We start from the raw sequence: 18,600 nt of genomic DNA, 5'->3' as shown, positions 1-18,600 counted from the left end.
GAGCGCCGGAGGCTAATTTGGTGAACTGGATTTGTTTCCCCGCTCCTACACATGAAGCCAGCTGGGTGACCTTGGGCTAGTCACACTCTCTCAGCCCCCCACCTACCTCCCAGGGTGTCTGTTGTGGAGCAGGGAAGGTAAGGTGATTGTAAGCCGATTTGAGTCTCCCTTAAGTGTTAGAGAAATTCGGCATATCAAAACCAACTCTTCTTCTTCTTCACTATTGCCTGCCTCTGCATAGCAACCCTGGACTTCCTTGGTGGTCTCCCATCCAAGCACTATGTAAGGCCAACCCTGCTTAGCTTCTGAGATCAAGCTAGCCTGGGGCAGCCAGGCTAGGGTAGAAACAAACAGAAGTGGTCAGCCATTGCCTGCCTCTGTGTGGGCTGAGAGAGTTCAGAGAGAACCGTGACTGGCCCAAGGTCACCCCGCAGGCTTCATATGGAGGAGCGGGGAATCGAACCCAGTTCTCCAGATTAGAGTCCGCCCACTCTTAACTACTACGCCACGAGATCTATCTGACAAGATCTAGTGCTGTCCCTCTTCACAGTTGCTTAGAATAGAATCATAGAGTTGGAAGGGACCACCAGGGCCATCTAGTCCAACCCTCTGCGCAATGCAGGAAATTCACAACTACCTCACCCCCACACCCCCACTGACCCCTACTCCATGCCCAGAATATGGCCAAGGTGCCCTCCCTCTCATGATCTGCTTAAGGTTATAGAAGCAGCATTGCTGACAGATTGCCATCTAGCCTCTGCTTAAAAACCTCCAGGGAAGGAGAGCTCACCACCTCCCAAGGAAGCCTGTTCCACTGAGGAACCGCTCTAACTGTTAGAGAATTCGTCCTGATGTCTAGACGGAAACTCTTCTGATTTTTTTTTCATCCGCATGAGCCCTGTAAGGTAGACCACCATCAATATCCCCGTCTTGGGGACAGGAGGCTGAGAGTGACAGGGCCCAGCTACTCATGACATTGAGAGTTCCACAAATGGGGCTCCCAGAGGGGTTTTTAAATTTAATTTTCAGTGCGGGGAGGTTCGTTCGGGGAATTCCCAGAGTCACGGACTGGCAGAGGCGAGATCGGAACTGGGGACCTTGCAGATTGCACTCTTGCCCCAGCACTACGCCAACTCCCTACATGAACACTGTGTTATTCATAGATTGGAGATACGGTGCTGTGACACAGACCAGCTCGAGAAAGGTGAGACATGTTCACAAATGTGCCAGGGGAACGGTACTCGAACAATATTTGCATAATTCAAGCTGTGCTCTGTGTTCCAGACAAGCCCAGGCCATGCTTGCTCGCTCTCGCAGTGTGCCAGCTACATGAAAAGAAAACCTCTTCAGCTAGATTCTGTGGCGCATAAGCCCACGCAAGATGCTAAGAAGAGTTGGTTTTTAAACCATGCCTTTCTCTACCTTCAAGGAGTCTCAAATCGGCTTACGATCGCCTTCCCTTCCCCCACAACAGACACCTTGTGAGGTGGGTGGGGCTGAGAGAGTTCAGAGAGAACTGTGACTAGCCCAAGGTCACACAGCAGGCTTCATGTGGAGGAGTGGGGAATCGAACCCGGTTCACCAGGAGCCACAGACGTCTGAAGCCCTCTGTGTACATATCGCACATGCTGATTTCACAGCACTAGTCTCAAGACTGAAAAACAGCCTGTGCCAGGACCTCTCCACGGCCAGCGTTCACACAATCTCTCTGCCCACAACCACATCAGTTCATAATGCGTGCTTTGCCCCACTCACACCCTTATGACCCACCCACCCACCTCGGGCCAAAAGGCAGGGCATGTTTTCCCTCCCTCCACAGGACCTCTACCCCCCCCCCGACTCCAATATGTGAAGGAGGTGCCAGACATGGACACACACATGAAGCTGCCTTCTACTGAATCAGACCCTTGGTGCATCAAAGTCAATATTGTCTACTCAGACCGGCAGCAGCTCTCCAGGGTCTGAGGCAGGGGTCTTTCACATCACCTACTTGCCTGGTCCCTTTAACTGGAGAGGCCGGGGATTGAACCTGGGACCTTCTGCATGCCAAGCAGATGCTCTACCAGAGCCATGGCCCCTCCCCATGTGCCATTCCACATCACAGAATACCTCAACTGGCTTTTCGCCATCAGGTTAAAGTTATGGCTTTTACCGGAACGCTTTTCCTGCTGGCGGATGGAGCCGGCTCAGTTCTATTCAGTGCGGAATCGTACCCGGTTGGGTTCAGCCTAGTCCTGGCAGCTCCTAGTTTTTAAAATCTGTGTTTTCTGGTTTGCGGGTCATTTATTATTGTTCGACCGTGTTTGTACACAGCTTTGAGTGCCGTTTTTAATGGCTGAGACGCACAAACACACATGCTCAAAAAAAAAAACCCCCCCACAACACCCCAATCAGCGAGGATTCATACCTGCCCAATCTCCCCAACCCAAAACGGCATGTGTGTACTCTGCGTGTTCCATCAGCACCGACTAACCTTCTCATGAGCACGGCATGCTCACGCACAATCTCTCTGGGTTTAAGCACAGATTTGCCTTGTATGTTCATAAAACACACAACATTTCATAGAATCATAGAGTTGGAAGGTACCACCAGGGTCATCTAGTCCGACCCCGTTCAATGCAGGAAATTCACAACTACCCCCCCACACACACACACTCAGTAACCCCTACTCCATGCCCAGAAGATGGCCAAGATGCTCTCCCTCTTATGAACTGCCTAAGGTCATAGAAGGCAGTTCATGAGGGAGCATTTCCCCCTCTCATGAACATAGCATTTCTATGAACAACCACACCAGTGCCTTACTCATCCTAGCTCGATTCCTAATGTGCCCGGCATATAGCTATATGCATGCTTGCGCTCTCTCGCTCTCTCGCACATGCACACACACAAGCACACCCGTGTTCAATCTCTGCACGGCAATGCACCAGGTTCAATTCCTGGCATCTCCAGTTAAAGGGACCAGGCAAGTAGGTGATGTGAAAGACCCCTGCCTGAGACCCTGGAGAGCCGCTGCCCATCTGAGAAGACAATACTGACTTCGATAGACCATGGGTCTGATTCAGTAGAAGGCAGCTTCATGTGTTCAGGACACGCAGCCTTGACACACACACATTGCCAAATCTCTGCACGCTGCCGGCTTGCCATGTTCGTCTCCGTTTGGTGCCACAAGGGTTTTTGGGCTGAGCCCTGACGCAGGTCTGACTGAGCCGGGAGGAAGCTGGGGGCAAGTCTCAGCGCAACCTGCACGGGCGGGAGAGGCCGGCCTGTGTCAAGCACACCCGGGCTCTGTTTCCCGTGCTCTCCCTGCCTCTCTCGGACTGCGGAACCGGTCAACCGCCACCCCCTTTGGCCTCACACATGTGTTTTAACAGCGCGCCGTGGAGGCAGCCAGGAGGGCAACTTTCTCCGCTCGACCATGCCAGCAGGGTGAGGCAGTGCAAACGCAGAAGCCCGCTGCGCATTGTGGGGAAGCGACAGGAGATGTCACCTGGCGCTGTGCACCCAGGCTGGGTAGGAAGCAAAGCAGAGCATCTGAGTGCAGGAAAGGGGGGGGGAGACAGGAAACAGCCCCCTTTTCTGAAACCATTTCCTGTGTAGGCAGCTGTATACACACGCCCCAGGAGAGGAAATGGCCCAACCTACCAGGGGCCACTAGAGACACAGATACCTCTTTTCCCTTGGAAGCTTAAAAAAATATTAATTCACTGAAAGGTATGCGCTTTCTTCCTTGCTCTTACATGCATGCGTTCTCGCCAGCCACACCCCCATAACCTCTTCCCCCCCGCAACCCCACGGAATTCTGGGAAAGCAAACGAGGTGACCCTTCTTCCCCGTGCATGCGCGCAATCCAACCCCCTAAGATACGCCACTGATGCACAGGGGATCTCCACCTCTCCCACACCTCCGAGAAAACAAAGCGACAGCACCTGGGGGTGGCTACCCGGAAAGCAGCGGGGTGGAAAGAACTGTCTTCCTCCACCCCCAAAATGCCCCAAGTGGGGCCAGTAGTGTGTGGGGGGGAAGAGCCCGGACCAGGGCTCCCTGGGCCGGATTAGAAATACGCCCCTATATCAATGACGGAGAGGCCGGTGGGTTCCCCCCGCCTACGCCCACTGAGCGGGGTGTTTTGGGGAACTTTCGATTTCCCCATCTTGTTGCGCCATTCCCCGAAGCGGAGTTTCTCCTGGGTCAAGTGGACTTACAAGAAAGGGGAACCGCCAAGAAATGCAAACGCATGGAAACCACAACAGCAAGGACGACTCACAACAGCGGGCGCATCATGGGTAAGTGAGACTAAACAAAGAGGACAGTAAAGGGACCTATAAGGAGACACAGCCAAGTTTAGAGTGGATGTGTCAGTGCGTGTGACACACACAAGAAGGGGGAAACAGTGCAGAGTGTGTGGAAGACTGTACGTGTAATAAAGTTCAAAGAATGCAAGATTGTGGGGAACAGGATTTCCATTATTCATTATTATTTTTCATTTATATTCTGCTTTTCTCCCTGACCGGGTCCCAAAGTGTCTTTCCACATCCTTCTCTCCTCCTTTGTGTTTTCTCAACAACCACCTTGTAAGGTAGGCTAGGCTGAGAGATTGCAACAGGTCCGGGGTCACCCAGCCTGCTTCCACAGCAGAGCAGGGGTTCAAATCCAGACATCTCAGGCTCTAGTGGTTAGAATATCAGACTGGGATCTGGAAGACCCAGGTTCAAATTCCGTACTCTGCCATGGAAGCTCACTGGGTGACCTTGGGCTACTCACACACTCTCAGCTTAACCTACCTCGCAGGGTTGTTGCCAGGATAAAATGCAAGAGAGGCAAATGATGTAAGCCACTTCGGGTCCCTACTGGGGAGAAAGAAGGGGGATAAACGAGGTAAATAAATAAAACTAACCACTACACCACCCAGCTTTCAATACATGGATGGCCATCTGTCAGCAATGCTGATTCTATGATCTTAGGCAGATGATGAGAGGGAGGGCATCTTGGCCATCTTCTGGACATGGAGTAGGGGTCACTGGGGGTGTAGGGGGGGAGGTACTTGTAGGTTTCCTGCATTGTGCAAGGGGTTGGACTAGATGACTCTGGTGGTCCCTTCCCACTCTATGATTCTATGTGTGCCACAGGGTGGATTGTGTTAAAAAGTAATGCCAGTGCGGGAAAAGAACTTTTCGAGCACACAAGTTTACCCCACAAGACGCGGTGAACCCCATGTTCTGAGATGATCAGCAAAAATACAGGAGCAGGGCATGGATTGTAGAGCAGACGGGCACCCAGCATGTTCCTGTCCATATATTGGGGAGACAGAGTGGATGTCAACAAGAAAACCCTAAAAGCAAACCCACATCCTCACACAAGCTGGTGGGAACATACAAGAAGAAGAAGAGTTGGTTTTTATATGCCGACTTTCTCTACCACTTAAGGCAGAATCAAACCGGCTTACAATCACTTTCCTTTCCCCTCCCCACAACAGAAGCTGAAAATATGGCCAGGGGTGGGGTGGGGGATCAGGAACTCCGGGATGGCTGCAGTAGCAGCTATGGAGTCCCAGCAGGAGTGTGCAAGAATGAGTGTGTAAGCATGCACGATGAAGGACATAAAAGCATCGGGCGGAGTGGGGAGAGAAGAGCCGGCTTATGGAGCTGCCTGGCCCAACGGGGGAAGGTCCTTCCAAAACCGGGCAAGACCCGGAGGCAGCAGTGACAGAGGAAATGTACACTGAGCCAACTCTGGGTCCTTTAGAGGACAGAATGAGGTGTGACCCCCACCCAACCCCCTCCCCCGTTCCACATTTCTGGGGGGGAGGCGAGGGGGGACGTGCCCCTGGCTGGAGGCAAATGCCACTTCCCTCCCTCCCTGGGTGGTAGGCGGGCTCAGGGAGAAGCGCGTGGGAAGACCGAATAGGTCACGAGAGCTTAAAACAATCTGCTCTTTTCCGGGATGTGGGTTTGGGAGCCCGTCTGCAGGGACTGGGGCAGTGTGCCTTGTGTGTGTGTGTGTGTGATTCATGAGACAATGAACAGTCCCCCACATATCCACACACGGGAGGATGAGAACAGCTGTGTCAGCGCTGAGTCAGCATAGGCAAGGATGCGTCCCCCCAAAAAAAAACCACTAAGGATTGGGGAGGCAGAAGTCACTTCAGTTCAGTTCCCACTCGGCCTCACTTTGCACACGTCAGAGAGGGTATTGTGCTAGAAGAGTGAGGTACAAAACACACAAATGGCAGCATGCAGGGGTGGGGACAACGAATACCGCCACTCACAGAGGCAACAAGTTCCTGCCCTGGGACAACACAGACACAAGATACCGTAAGCCCAGGCCAAAACACACAGAGCTGCCAAATATTCAAGCCCCCCCCCCGCCAAAAACACACACTCAACAGCACACACCAGTCCTGCCCCCCCCAGCCCAGGATCCAATACAGGGCTGCCTCCTTTCTAGAGGTGCCAACCTCCAGGTAGGGCCTGGGGATCTCCAGGAATTACAACCTACCCACCCACCCCCAGACTACAGGGACCAGTCCCCTCTGGAGAAAAACGGCAACTTCGGAGGATGGACTGTAGAATACGACACCCTGTTGAGGGCCCTCCCCGCCCCCAACCACCCCCTCCACAGGCTCTACCCCCAAATCTCCAGGAATTTCTCGAGCCGGAGTTGGCAACTCTCCTCCCTTCCCTCCTTGCGAAGGGTCAGTCGTGCAAAAGAACACAGAATTCACACCCAGAGCTCACACGCAGAATTGTGGGTTGGAGAGTAACATGTTTCAGCCACTTGACACCCCCCCCCCCACTAAGGGGTTTTTGCTGACTACATTTGGGGAAAACCATTTGGCATTTCAAGGGATCACAAAGGGGGGGGGTTTCCCCTTCTTCGCAGGTATACAACATGGGAACCCCAAGGACAGATTCTCGAACTTGGCTAAATCAGCTGGTGAACACACACCCCTCCGCTTTTGTTCACACATACACATGAAGCTGCCTTATACTGAATCAGACCCCCCTGGGTCCATCCAAGTCAGCATTGTCTACTCAGACCGGCAGCGACTCTCCAGGGTCTCAGGCAGAAAAGGGTCTTTCACATCACCTGCTTGCCCGGTCCCTTTAACTGGAGAGGCCACTGGGGACTGAACCTTGGGACCTTCTGCATGCCGAGCAGATGCTCTACAAACTGAGCCACAGCACCTGCCTCCCTTCACACAAATCCCCCCTTTGCCAAATCCCGCTCAGAAGTGACAGGGACACACAGCAGTGCCACAACACAACACAATGATGGGTGTGTGTGTCCCCTCTCCTTCTGCTTGGGTTCTTTTAGGGGGTTAGAAGGGGGAGTCACACAATTCTACTCAGGGATATTTTTTGGCTTGGCTTTATCGCACAGACCACACACACACACACACACACACACACACACACACGAGAAGGCAGGCAAATACCCACCCACGTGCCGAGGATTACAATCAGGAGTGAAACACAGTTTAAGAGACAGGAAAAGCAACCCAAAAACTCTTCCAAAAACTGCAGCCACAACGGCCCTGAACCCGTAGTGGGAGGCCCCAGAACTGCACACTTGCCAAACAGTCAGCACACAAGGGTGTGTGTGTGGAAATCACACACAAAAAACCTCCCCCCCCCCACGCACGCACAGAGTTTCAGCACACCGAGCCCTGACACAGGGTTACGACATCTGGGACAGAAGTCAAACTCTTCCAAAAGCAGAAATCACAACAGTGAAGACACAAAACAACACCTTGCAAGTTCTACACACCGGCAGCACTGAACAAACGTTAGGGGCCAACACAAAACGTTTATAACACCTTACAAGTTCTACACACAAACAGCATTGAACAAACGTTAGGGGCCAACACAAAACATTTATACACAAAACACCGACGATACGTGAATGCAGGTATCAAACACCAAAAATACGCAAAGCCACAAGTGTTTCACACACCTCTGAGCCAGAGCGACAAGTCTCAGAGAACCACGGAGCCCCGGGGGGAAACCACACAACACAACACAACACCAGTCAGGTCCAGGAAGCACGTTAGGAGACTGTGATGGTCACACACATCCTTTCTCTCAGTATCTCTCTCTCTCACACACACACACACACAGAGCAAGAAATCACAAAGTATATACACACACACTGCCCCCTCCCACAGCCTCACACAATGGCACAGCTGGAGTCCACAGTGTGGCCTTACCTCCCGGCTGGCTAAGCGTGGCCTCCAGAGGCGTGGCCCCACGTCAAAAGGTGTCCCCGCGTCCCCCAGGGGTGGCAAGCCCTGTTTGCCGGCAGACGCACATGGCACCGGCACAGTCAGGGCGCTAATGGGACAACAATGTGCGCAACTCCTGTGTTTCCTTCCCTTGCCGGCGCGTCCTCCCCCTGCTACACACCCTCCCTCCCATGCGGGGTTCGGGGTCCCTGCCAAGTCAGCGGAGCATGAGTGGGGGGTGAATTCCGGCCACACAGTGACTCAGCCCCCCGCCCTCCCCGGGGAAACTTGCCCTGATTTAAAGGGCCGGGGTGACATCATCGCCCCTCCCGTCTCATTCCTCCTCCCCCCCCCCCAGCAGCGCCTGGGAATCCCAGACCAAGGCTGCGAGACGGCCTCCCACTCACGGCGCCCGTTGCGTCCCCACCGCCCGCCCTCCCTGCAGCCCCGTTTGGAGGAAAGGGAACCACAAGAAACACAAGAGAGTCATCTCGGCCGCCAGCCGAACTTGCAACACAACACAACAACACGGGGAGGCGCGGGATGAGGCAACGCAGACCAACGTCAGCACCCCCTTTGGGGGGGGGCTCGTTCGTGTGGGGCACCATCACAACAATTCCATGCGCCGGTCGTTACGCGGGCATGCACCAGGAAAATATCTATAAGCAGGGTGGGGAGATGCTCACACACGTGCGTCTGTGTGAACACGAGGCACAAATCCCATTGGAAAGAAAGGGTTCACATGGCCGCCAATGTAGGAAGGCAGTTCACACAGCCCGCACAGCTGGCGCACGCCCCTCAGGGGAAAAGGTCCCGATGCCCCCTCCTCCTCCATCGCAGCCACGTCCTCTGCTTTCATGATGCAAGCGAACGGCCCAGGAGAGGGCGAAAGGCCTTCCCCGGCCCAGCTCCTGCCAAGGCTGGTGCCCTTTCCTTCGTGCCCACCCTCTTTCCCGGCCTACTCTGGATCGGAGGTTGGGTGAGAAATCAGGAGCACATTTTCCAAAGCAACCAACCATGAGGCTTTTTTTTTTTTTTTTGCAAGGGGAAAAGAAAAACGCCACGGCCACGCGGGCGGCGAACACCAGAATCGTGCCAGTTCCTGTCGGCACAAGCTCGCGTCATCTGCTGAAGCCGTAACCTTTTCCCTGCTGGATTTGCCAGCTGGCTTTAGGGTGCCGCGCAGACTCCAGGAACCCAAGAGACGCATGGCAGCGCCGCCGCTCAACCCGCGAGAAGGCCGCCGGTGCGTCTGAGAGCTCGCGAGGCCCGGAACGCGTGCTGCCCAGAACGGACAAAGTGAGTACGCAACTCCACAGCGTAATTCCACACGGCACACGGGCACGATATGTCAAAAGGAGCCCCCAAACCCACACAAAAGCGACATGCATGCTCTCAGAAGACGCTGCAGCCAGACAAAAAGCCACATGTGGGGTGGCCCCGAAGCCAAAGGAGCACAAATGCAAGGAGATTCTCCACCTTGTCTCAGAGGGCGGAGTATGGGAGACGACACAACCAGGGTTGCCAGCTCTGGGTTCGGAAAATGCTGGAGATTTGGGGGGGGAGCCTGGAGAGGGTGGGATTTGGGGAGGGACCTCAGCTGGGTATAATGCCAAAGCAGTTGTTTTCTCCAGGGGAAAAGTGGTCTCTGTCATCTGGAGAGATCGGATGCAATTCCAGGAGAGCTCCGGGCCCCTCCTGGAGGTTGGCAACCCTATGCTACAAAGCATGGACGCCAAGGAGGGAACCAAGTCTCACCGGCACCCTTGAACATGAGCCACAAACATCTTCCCAAGATCTCTGTGCATGCTCCTCCTCTGGCAGTACGGGCCACCTCTGGGGTGGGGGGTGGGGCTTGTGAAGAAGCAAAGACGGGGGGGGGCAGGGAGGGATGTGGGGGGGCCCAGGTTCCCGCTGGAGAGGCCCGCCGGCAGCAGCCAAGGCAAGCTGGGGTTAACCACTCCCTCCAAACAAGGAACCTTTTAAGGTCACAGCGGCCGCGTTTGGGGGCGGTGCATTCTGGGGCAGCAGTGAGTCAGGCGCCCGTCCTCCAGTTACGTCCTCCAGTTACGTAGCGGAACCTCCCTCCGAGTCCCGCCCCCTCTCCCCGCCTGGCCCACTCACTCTCGCTCTCTGCCACACCGCACCACACACACACACACACACACACACACCCATGCCCAGCTGCTAGGCTGGCAGAGGGCCAGCAGGCGGAGAGAGTGGAAGGAAGCCAGGCTCTGCCCACCCCACACCAAAAACTGCGGCTCAGGCAGCGAGCAGAGGAAACAAACGGACAGGAGAGCGCGCCTGCTTGTGCGTGCGTCCTTGCAGGATCTTTGGGCGCTCGCGGGTCCCCAGTTGTGAATAAAAGGCACGACGACGTTAGAGGTGCGGCTATGCTTGGGAATGCCAAGTGTCCAGTTTGCTACCTCCCAACACAAAAAACACTGCCTGCTACAACCCAATCCTGACCCAAGGGCACAGCTCCCCACCCCCTCTCCTTTTTCAGCCCCTGCTTTATCCTTTATCAGTTCATGCCACAGGATCGCCAACCTCCAGGTGAGGCCTGGAGATCTCCCAGAATTACAACTGATCTCCAGGCTACACACACCAGTTGCCCCAGAGGACAAGGCTGCTTTGGAGGGTGGGCTCTATGGCACCCCTCCCCTTCCCAAACAATGCCATCCCCCGGTTCCAACCCCAAGTCTTCAGGGATTTCCCAACCCAGAGTTGGCAACACTATAATGCCACCGTCTTTTTCTCGTCAAATGCACCCCAGATTTCACGGGCTTTGCACTCCAATCATTCTGGAATAACCAAGCCAGATACGTAGATGTGTTCCCCCCCCCATTCGTGGGTCCCCCCAAAATAAAGCCAAGTCGCCCACTCACCAAAACAGGGGGAGTCCCGTCGCTGCTTTTTCATCGGATGGCTCCCCCCCCACACCAGGCCCATGTGGCGTTCCAGCCCACAAGGCGCATGTGGCGGGGGGAGGGGATGCACGGCTACGCTCCGGCCATGGTAGAGAACCCAATCCTGTGAAAGGAAGAAAGCAGGAGGTCAGCGGGAGGGGGCCTTGAGTGAACAGCCCTGAACTAGTCTTGCTGATGCAAACATACGATTCCCAGGTCACAAACAAATCTCAGGTTAGCCTCTCATTCCAGACTCCCCCTTGAAAGAAGAAACACTCTGCCTCCCCCGCCCCCCGCGTACATAGTCCTAAGCGCTGATGCATTTCTGGGGTATGCTGAAATTGACTCCACCACAGAAGCAGGAAAGAGCCTCTCTTAACAATCCTGTCGACTGGTCTGGAAGGAAAACACACGCCCACAAAGCTGCCTTCTACTGAATCAGACCATCGGTCCATCAAAGTCAGTAGCGTCTACTCAGACTGGCAGCGGCTCTCCAGGGTCTCAGGCGGAGGTCTTTCCCATCACCTGCTGCCTGGTCCTTTTAACTACAGATGTCAGGGAGGGAACCTGGGACCCTCTGCATGCAAAGTGAAAGCTCTACTACTGTTCTACGGCCTCTCCCCACCGTGCCATGGGATCCCTCAGGAATGTGGAAGATGTACTCATACCCATTTGTGAAGCCAAAACACTTTGACTGGCTCTCTAGCATTCCCCATAGCAAAGGGGAGAGTGGTGGGGGGGAGGAGAAGCTCTTTGTGGGAGAACGTGAAACCCCAAGAGGATACCTAGGGGAGCGGATCAAGGCCGGGAAACAGATTCTGCCTTTCTCCAGCCCAGAGTACTCCAAGTTCCCCTCCGTACTGGATCTCCATCTCACCCTGGTGATCCACTCCTCTCGACAGCTGACGCCGACAAGCGCCACCTGGCAAGGATCCCCCACCTTATCAGCTTGAGGGAGAGAACAGCCACGGCCTGTCTAGCGCAGACAACCCACGGCACACCGTATCTCAGCTGCTCCTGCCTGCCTGAAAGAGCCACACTGGCAGCCCAAGTGGCTCTCCACCTTCCCAGCGCAGGGGAACCCCCAAGAGTCCCAGCCCCCCTCAATGCAATCTCTACCCCAGAGCCTCGGGGAAGGGAAGGGGTCAAATGGTGCAAGACACCCGATTTTCTTCCTGCTCAAAACTGACCCAACTTGTCTCCTGTTATTCCCTCTGGGGCAAAACTCCGGTGGTGATCGTGCCCTGCCCTACAAGCCTGAGTCACGGACCTGCCACCCTCCAGGGAGAGAGTGAGAGAGAGAGAGATAACAGAGAGGTGAGGAAAGAGGGGGTGGAACCGAGGACGTAACCCAGCTGGGGTGTCCCACCGGTGGAGTTGCCATGTGGCTTTGGGCAAGTAACAGGGCCTCTCTCGCTTCGACGGATCTTCTGTAAAATGGGAACAGGGCTACCGAGACCGAGCCATGCTAAAAGCCAATTAAAAAGCTCTCTAAATTACACAATTGTAATAGGGAGGCCTTTGCATAGAGGGTGCCTTGACAGCAGCGTATCTGGCAGGGTGGAGAGAAAGGCCCCACTGTGTGGACACAAAGAACATAGGAGGACCACTCCGGCTGGCTGGCTGGCACAAAGGGGGCCCTTCAGAGCTGCCCACGAGGGCTGGGGAGATTCCTTCCGTGGGTGGAGAATGAAGCTGCTAGGGACAATGCCAGGGTCTCTGAGGCATTTCTCACTAGGGTGGCAGCAAGGGGGGGGGGACAGCCCATGTCCAGGGCTGCCCCCCCCAGCACCCTCAAGTGCTCTCTGGCATGGGAAGACGGCTTCCTTCCAGCCAGGCAGCAGCCCCAGTCTGATCTCAGAATAGCATCAGCACGGAACGACTCTGACCACGTGCAGAGTGCATTTCCCTCAGCAGGGCTTCTGCAGATCAGAAGCCAACCTTCTCCTGCTGTAAGCTCCTGGTTGCCCCCTCCTCTCAGAAGCAACACCCAGGTCCCCACCCCCAACTCTAAGAGGCCTTCTCCTTATCACGGGCCACCATACATTCAACCCTCTCTTTGAATGTATGACCGGATGCCGTAAGCAGAAAACCACGCGCCCTTTCTCCAGGTTAACTAAGCTGCCGCCACTACTGGCCCCAACTCCTGTTCGGTATACCTGAACGCCAATTCATGAACCCATGAACACATGAAGCTGCCTTCTACTGAATCAGACCCTTGACCCATCAAAGTCAGTTTTGTCTACTCAGATCGGCATCCGCTCTCCACGGTCTAAAGCGGAGGTCTTTCACATCACCTACTTGCCTGATCCCTTTATCTGGAGACAGTGGGGATTGAACCTGGGACCTTCTGCATGCCAAGCACATGCTCTACCACTGAGCCACAGCCCCTACCTCATCTGTAAACAAGGGTGCAAAAATCCATTTAGGATTATGAAGCCCTCTGATGGCTGAGCTGAGCAGTCTAGTCCCACATGAAGTGAAAATTATTTTCCGCCTGGAGTTCTAACCCACTTCGGACAGATATCATTTCTTCTGTTCTGACACCATTTGAGGTTCACTCCAAAGCATCCAATATCCAATCTGTGATATAAGCAGACAGACCGCACTCTGTTCCCATTTGGAGAACCCACCTTCTAAAAGCACACCACCCCGGCCTCTGCCTCCTGCAAGAACAGGGGAAGGACCCTCGGAGCCCTGGCTCCCCAACACGCACCCGCCCCAGTCAGAGGACATAGTCAACCCAAATGACCTCACGGCACTGCCCCAAAGACAGCCCCAGTCCTACCGACACTCCACCCTGTCCTGAAAACCCCCGGAGTCCTGGATGTCAGCAGCAACATTCTGAACATTTTCCCCAAAATAAAATAAAAAAATCAGACACTTTCGGTTTGTTATTCTGCTTGTGCCCATTTCAGAGGGATATATGACAATGGGGCAGGATGGGGGTGGAGGTCAGAGAAACAGGATCCTAGACATGAATACGTGGGGCAGGGGAGAGATGGGCAACAAGGAGGAGGAAACCAAAGCAAAGCAATGGCAGATTTGGGCTGACTCCAGGAGCGCAGCGAGATGCGCTCACATCCCCACCCCAACGATGCTCCAGCTGATGTCCTTTGCTGATGATGCAAGAGAAGGCAATCCGCCACATCTGATGATGTAACCGTTTCCTGGGTCGGCCCAGGCAGCTGGGCTCGATGCCGCAGGGGGACCTGGCGGATATTCCTGACCCAGAATGAGCCCCTGGGAGGAGACGGAGTCCGTCGCCGCAAGTATTGACGACTTTTTAAAAAACCGATTTCTTCCACTCGGCCAAACTTCGTTGTGCGGCAGAAGGCATGGCTTTTTAAGCTCCACAGAAGCCCTCATTTCAGGATTTTTAAAAGAGTTCTGCGATGCGCCAGAGGACATGTACAGCTTCACCACCCTACATTAGCCTACTGCGGGGGTCTTTTGCACCCAGTCGTACCCAGAAGAGATAACTGCATTTTTGGAATGCAAGGAAGGCAGGAACCCCTTGTGGGGGGGGGGGGCTCATAGGGAAGGACTGGGGCTCAGTGAGAGATCCTTTGCTTTGCATGCAGAAGGTCACAGGTTCAATCCCCGGCGTCTCCAGTTTAAAAGAACCAGGCAGTAGGTGATGTGAAAGACCTTCCTCTGCCTGAGACCCTGGGGAGCCGTTGCCAGTCTGAGTAGACAATACTGACAATGGTGGGCCAACGGTCTGATTCTGTATAAGGCAGCTTCATGTGTTCATGTGTCCATGTGATGCACACACGCAGACATACAGAGGAGCCTCACCTCGTCCACTGTATGTGCCCCTTAGGCCACAACAGTCTCGCTGACCCAAAGTTTGCATATACCCACATCAAGGGCCCGTTTTTCTTGTTCCTATACATTTTTTTCCCCCAAGCTAAAGAAACATCAGCTGGGTCACTATCCCTCTTTGCGCCCTGGAAACAGGCTCTGCAGCAGTCGCCCCCATTATTCCAGTCCTGGAGAACCACCCAGATCTACCGGTGACTCCCCCTGTATCACCCCTCATCCACCAATCATCCACTGCAGCGCTAGAGGTATCGAGGTTCATCTGGGCAGGATTTTGGGTCAGCGTAAGAGCGCAAGAAATCTCCTTCCTCTCTTTTTTGTCCCAAAGAATCACCAGGGTCTTTTTTTGGCACATGATGACATGCATTCTCACGCGTGCATCAAAAGAAGAGCAGGCTGCCAGCATGCTCACATATGGCATTTGCACACTTCCATGAACTTGCTTGCACCCTTATGTGCGGTTCTCATAAGCACAGCAACTACTTTTTAAAATGACAAGATAACTTATTTCTGAATCTCTATTTTCTGCCTATCCAGTCCATGGGAGTGGGATGCTGGGATGCCTACCCACAATCCATCACAGTCAGGCCCCTCTTGTGAAAGGAAGCAGGGCCTCCCAGCAGGGCCTCCCAGGCTGCCAACCTCCAGGTGATGCCTGGAGTCCTCCCAGAATGACAGCTTTTCTCCAGAGGAAATGGCAGCTTTGTAGAGTGGAGTCTATGGTAGGCCATAGATTCTAGGTGAACCCCCTCCCCAAATTCTCCCCTTCACAAGCACCTCCCCCAGATCTCTGGGAATTCCCCAGGCTGGAGCTGCAAATCCTATGGGCCTGAATAGAGACTGACACAAAAAGTATATATACGTGACGCCTGAAAAGAGCCAGAAACATGGAATCAGAAGTGGTCAGGTCTGGAGCCAAATGCCAGAGGACACAAACGGTCTGTGTTTTCACTGAGGCCACAAGCCCCTGCATGTTGTGGGTTTCTGTGCAGAGGACCGTGCGAACCTGTCTGGCCTCTAACTCACGGGCAACACACAAGACACCCCACAGGAGAAACATGCCCACCTGCATTCCCTACAAGTGAAGTCTTGCAGGCCATTTCCACACCTTTCCTGACATGAGAAATACACTTCTCTGCGGATGCAACCCCCCCCCCCCAATGCATGCAGACTCAACAAATTTAATTCAGAAAGAAATGTGGGGATTTCACTCTGAACAGCAATGCTCCTGCCAGCCAGGGGAAAAACCTGGTCAGGAAGAGGGGGGTGTTTCCCTTTTCCTGGAAACAACATCCAGACATGAACAACATACCCCCCCTTGAAAAAATGTCTCATCCATCTAGCAATTTCATCCCACCTCCACACCTGAGAAAAGACAGATAAGGCAAAACAGCCCTGATTTAAAAAAATGGGGGGTGACTTTTGTTGTTGTTATAAGTTTGAGATATTTGAAAGCATTTGTTCCAAGAGTCTCTTGGGGACACATTAGAGATTTGGGGAGGATTCTTCTCCACAAGAATTGGGGGAGTTTAATGGCAAACCTCTCACCCGCCCCCCCTCTCCAGGTTGATCTTCCAGCCCCACCCCAGGAACCAATGATGTGCCTAATAATATCTAAATAATCATGGAGTAGAGTCCGATACTGGGGGCCTGAGCAGAGGCAGGGGAAAGTGAGCTAGATTTGAGGGTCTTCAAGAAAAACAAGAGGAAAAAGCACTGGAGACCCGGCCCCCAACAACTGGTTCTCTTCAAATGGGGATGGGGGCGGTTTCCTTGACACAGACTGAATTGGGGGTCAGGGCCTGACTGATCACCTTCGGGTTCTTCCTTCTTTCCTTCTCTCCCCGCACCCCACCCCCCACCCCGAATTTCAATCCTGGGAAAACAGACCAGGAAGTGGAAAGAAGCCAAGCACTTCCTTTGGTGCAAACGGGGCCACTCCCACAAACCTGGGAGTCCAGACTTTCCTTGCTTCTTCTGCAGTTACTTCCCCACCACCACCACCGCCCCATCCCAAAACCAGCAAAGTGAAACTCTCCTCTACCAAAGTAACATTAAAAAAAAAATTGACTCCTGTCCCCTTTTCTGGAACCCAGGTGTCCTGCTTCCCAGCAGCCCCTGCTCTGACCCAACCCACTAGGAACCCATGTGACGTGGGCTCCGGGAAAATAAAGGGGGGGGGGAAGAATCCCCATTCATGCACTGGGAGCTTCCCCAGTGAGCCCACATGACCCCCATTACCCCGCGCCTGCATTCTGGCCCCCCACTCGTGGAAGAAAAACAAACAAACCCCAGCTCGACTTCTACCAAAAGCAGTGTGCCCTCCCCCCCCACCACCAAAAAAGTCCATCAGTAGCCACTTGCTAGTACACACCCACCCCATCCTAGGGTCCCTCCCCCTCCCGAAAAAGCAGCAAGGACAGTTTTCAAAGACCCTGGCTCTGATTTTCTGGTCGCCTAACTTGGTTGCCCGGCCATTCCTCACAACCACAATTCAGACACAAACACACACAGGTGCTGATGGCACCGATTCTGAAGTTCTCCTCCTTCCTCTCTCCCACGCTGCCCCCCTTCCCCAGGCACAAACATCACACGGCAACAGTGAAAAACCCAAATCGGTGTCTTTCTGGCCTCACCTGCGCGCTTCCTCCGGCCTCTCTGCACCACCACCGGAATAACCAGCAGAGGAAAGGAAGCCAGAGGCTGCCTGGTGCCACCCTCCCAGCACACCTGCCTCGGCTCACCTGGGCACTCTTAAAGGGCCAGGCATGTGGGAATTCGCTCTTGTGCAGAGGGGATTGCTCTGCACGATCCCAACCTCTGCTCCACTTTGGTGCCTCCGCCCCCCCCAACCCCACCCTTGAAGACAGACGGCAAGGTCGAGGTGATTCAGAGGTGACTAAAAGGCACTCTTCACATTCTCAGAGGGCTCCCAGGTTTTGTGGCTGCTTTACGCTCTCCAGGCCTGAATCATCACATTGAAAACAGACTCCACAGCTAAGCCAGGGTTCATATCAACTCCAAAGAAGCCACATTTGTTAAAAGCCCACCCCAAAAAACCCACCCCCATTCAGGGTTATGCTGCAGACTTCTAGTCCGCTACTAAAAAGTCTGTCATCTAAGTTTCTTTGAACTCCATTTCAAAACAACCCCCATGTTTTAGGCAGCCCTTCCAAAATATTTTAAAGGCAAGCGTATGGGAACATGCAAAGCCCCCCACCCTCAAGTGTGCTCAACTGCTCACCCCTCCCCATTCATACAGCCATTTTGACCCTAATATTCCTGCCCCATAACTCGATCCCCAGTTCCTGGCTTGAGACCCTCCTGAACCTCAAAAGCTAAGGTCTCCCTGCTCCCTCCCCCCCAGTTTTGACATAAATCCATGTGATCTCCAGTTCTTCTGCCCCATAAACTACCCCATGGCCCCAAATCCCCCTAAGTCCACGTTCCTCTCCCCTGGACGTACAGCTGGCCTCCTTCCAAAATATGACCCCATGGAGCCTATGTACATCCCCACCCCCCCAAAAAGCCACCAACCCCTTTAGTCTGCCCCAGTAACTTCTCCAAAGGTTGACACCCACTCCAACTTCTACAACAATGCAAAACACGGGCCCCGCAATCTCCTCCATGCACACTTCATGC

The sequence above is a fragment of the Euleptes europaea genome, chromosome 18, assembly GCF_029931775.1.
Source record: "Euleptes europaea isolate rEulEur1 chromosome 18, rEulEur1.hap1, whole genome shotgun sequence".
Lineage (NCBI taxonomy): Eukaryota > Metazoa > Chordata > Lepidosauria > Squamata > Sphaerodactylidae > Euleptes > Euleptes europaea.
The sequence above is the reverse complement of the archived record's forward strand: the minus strand, read 5'-3'. Positions refer to the sequence as shown.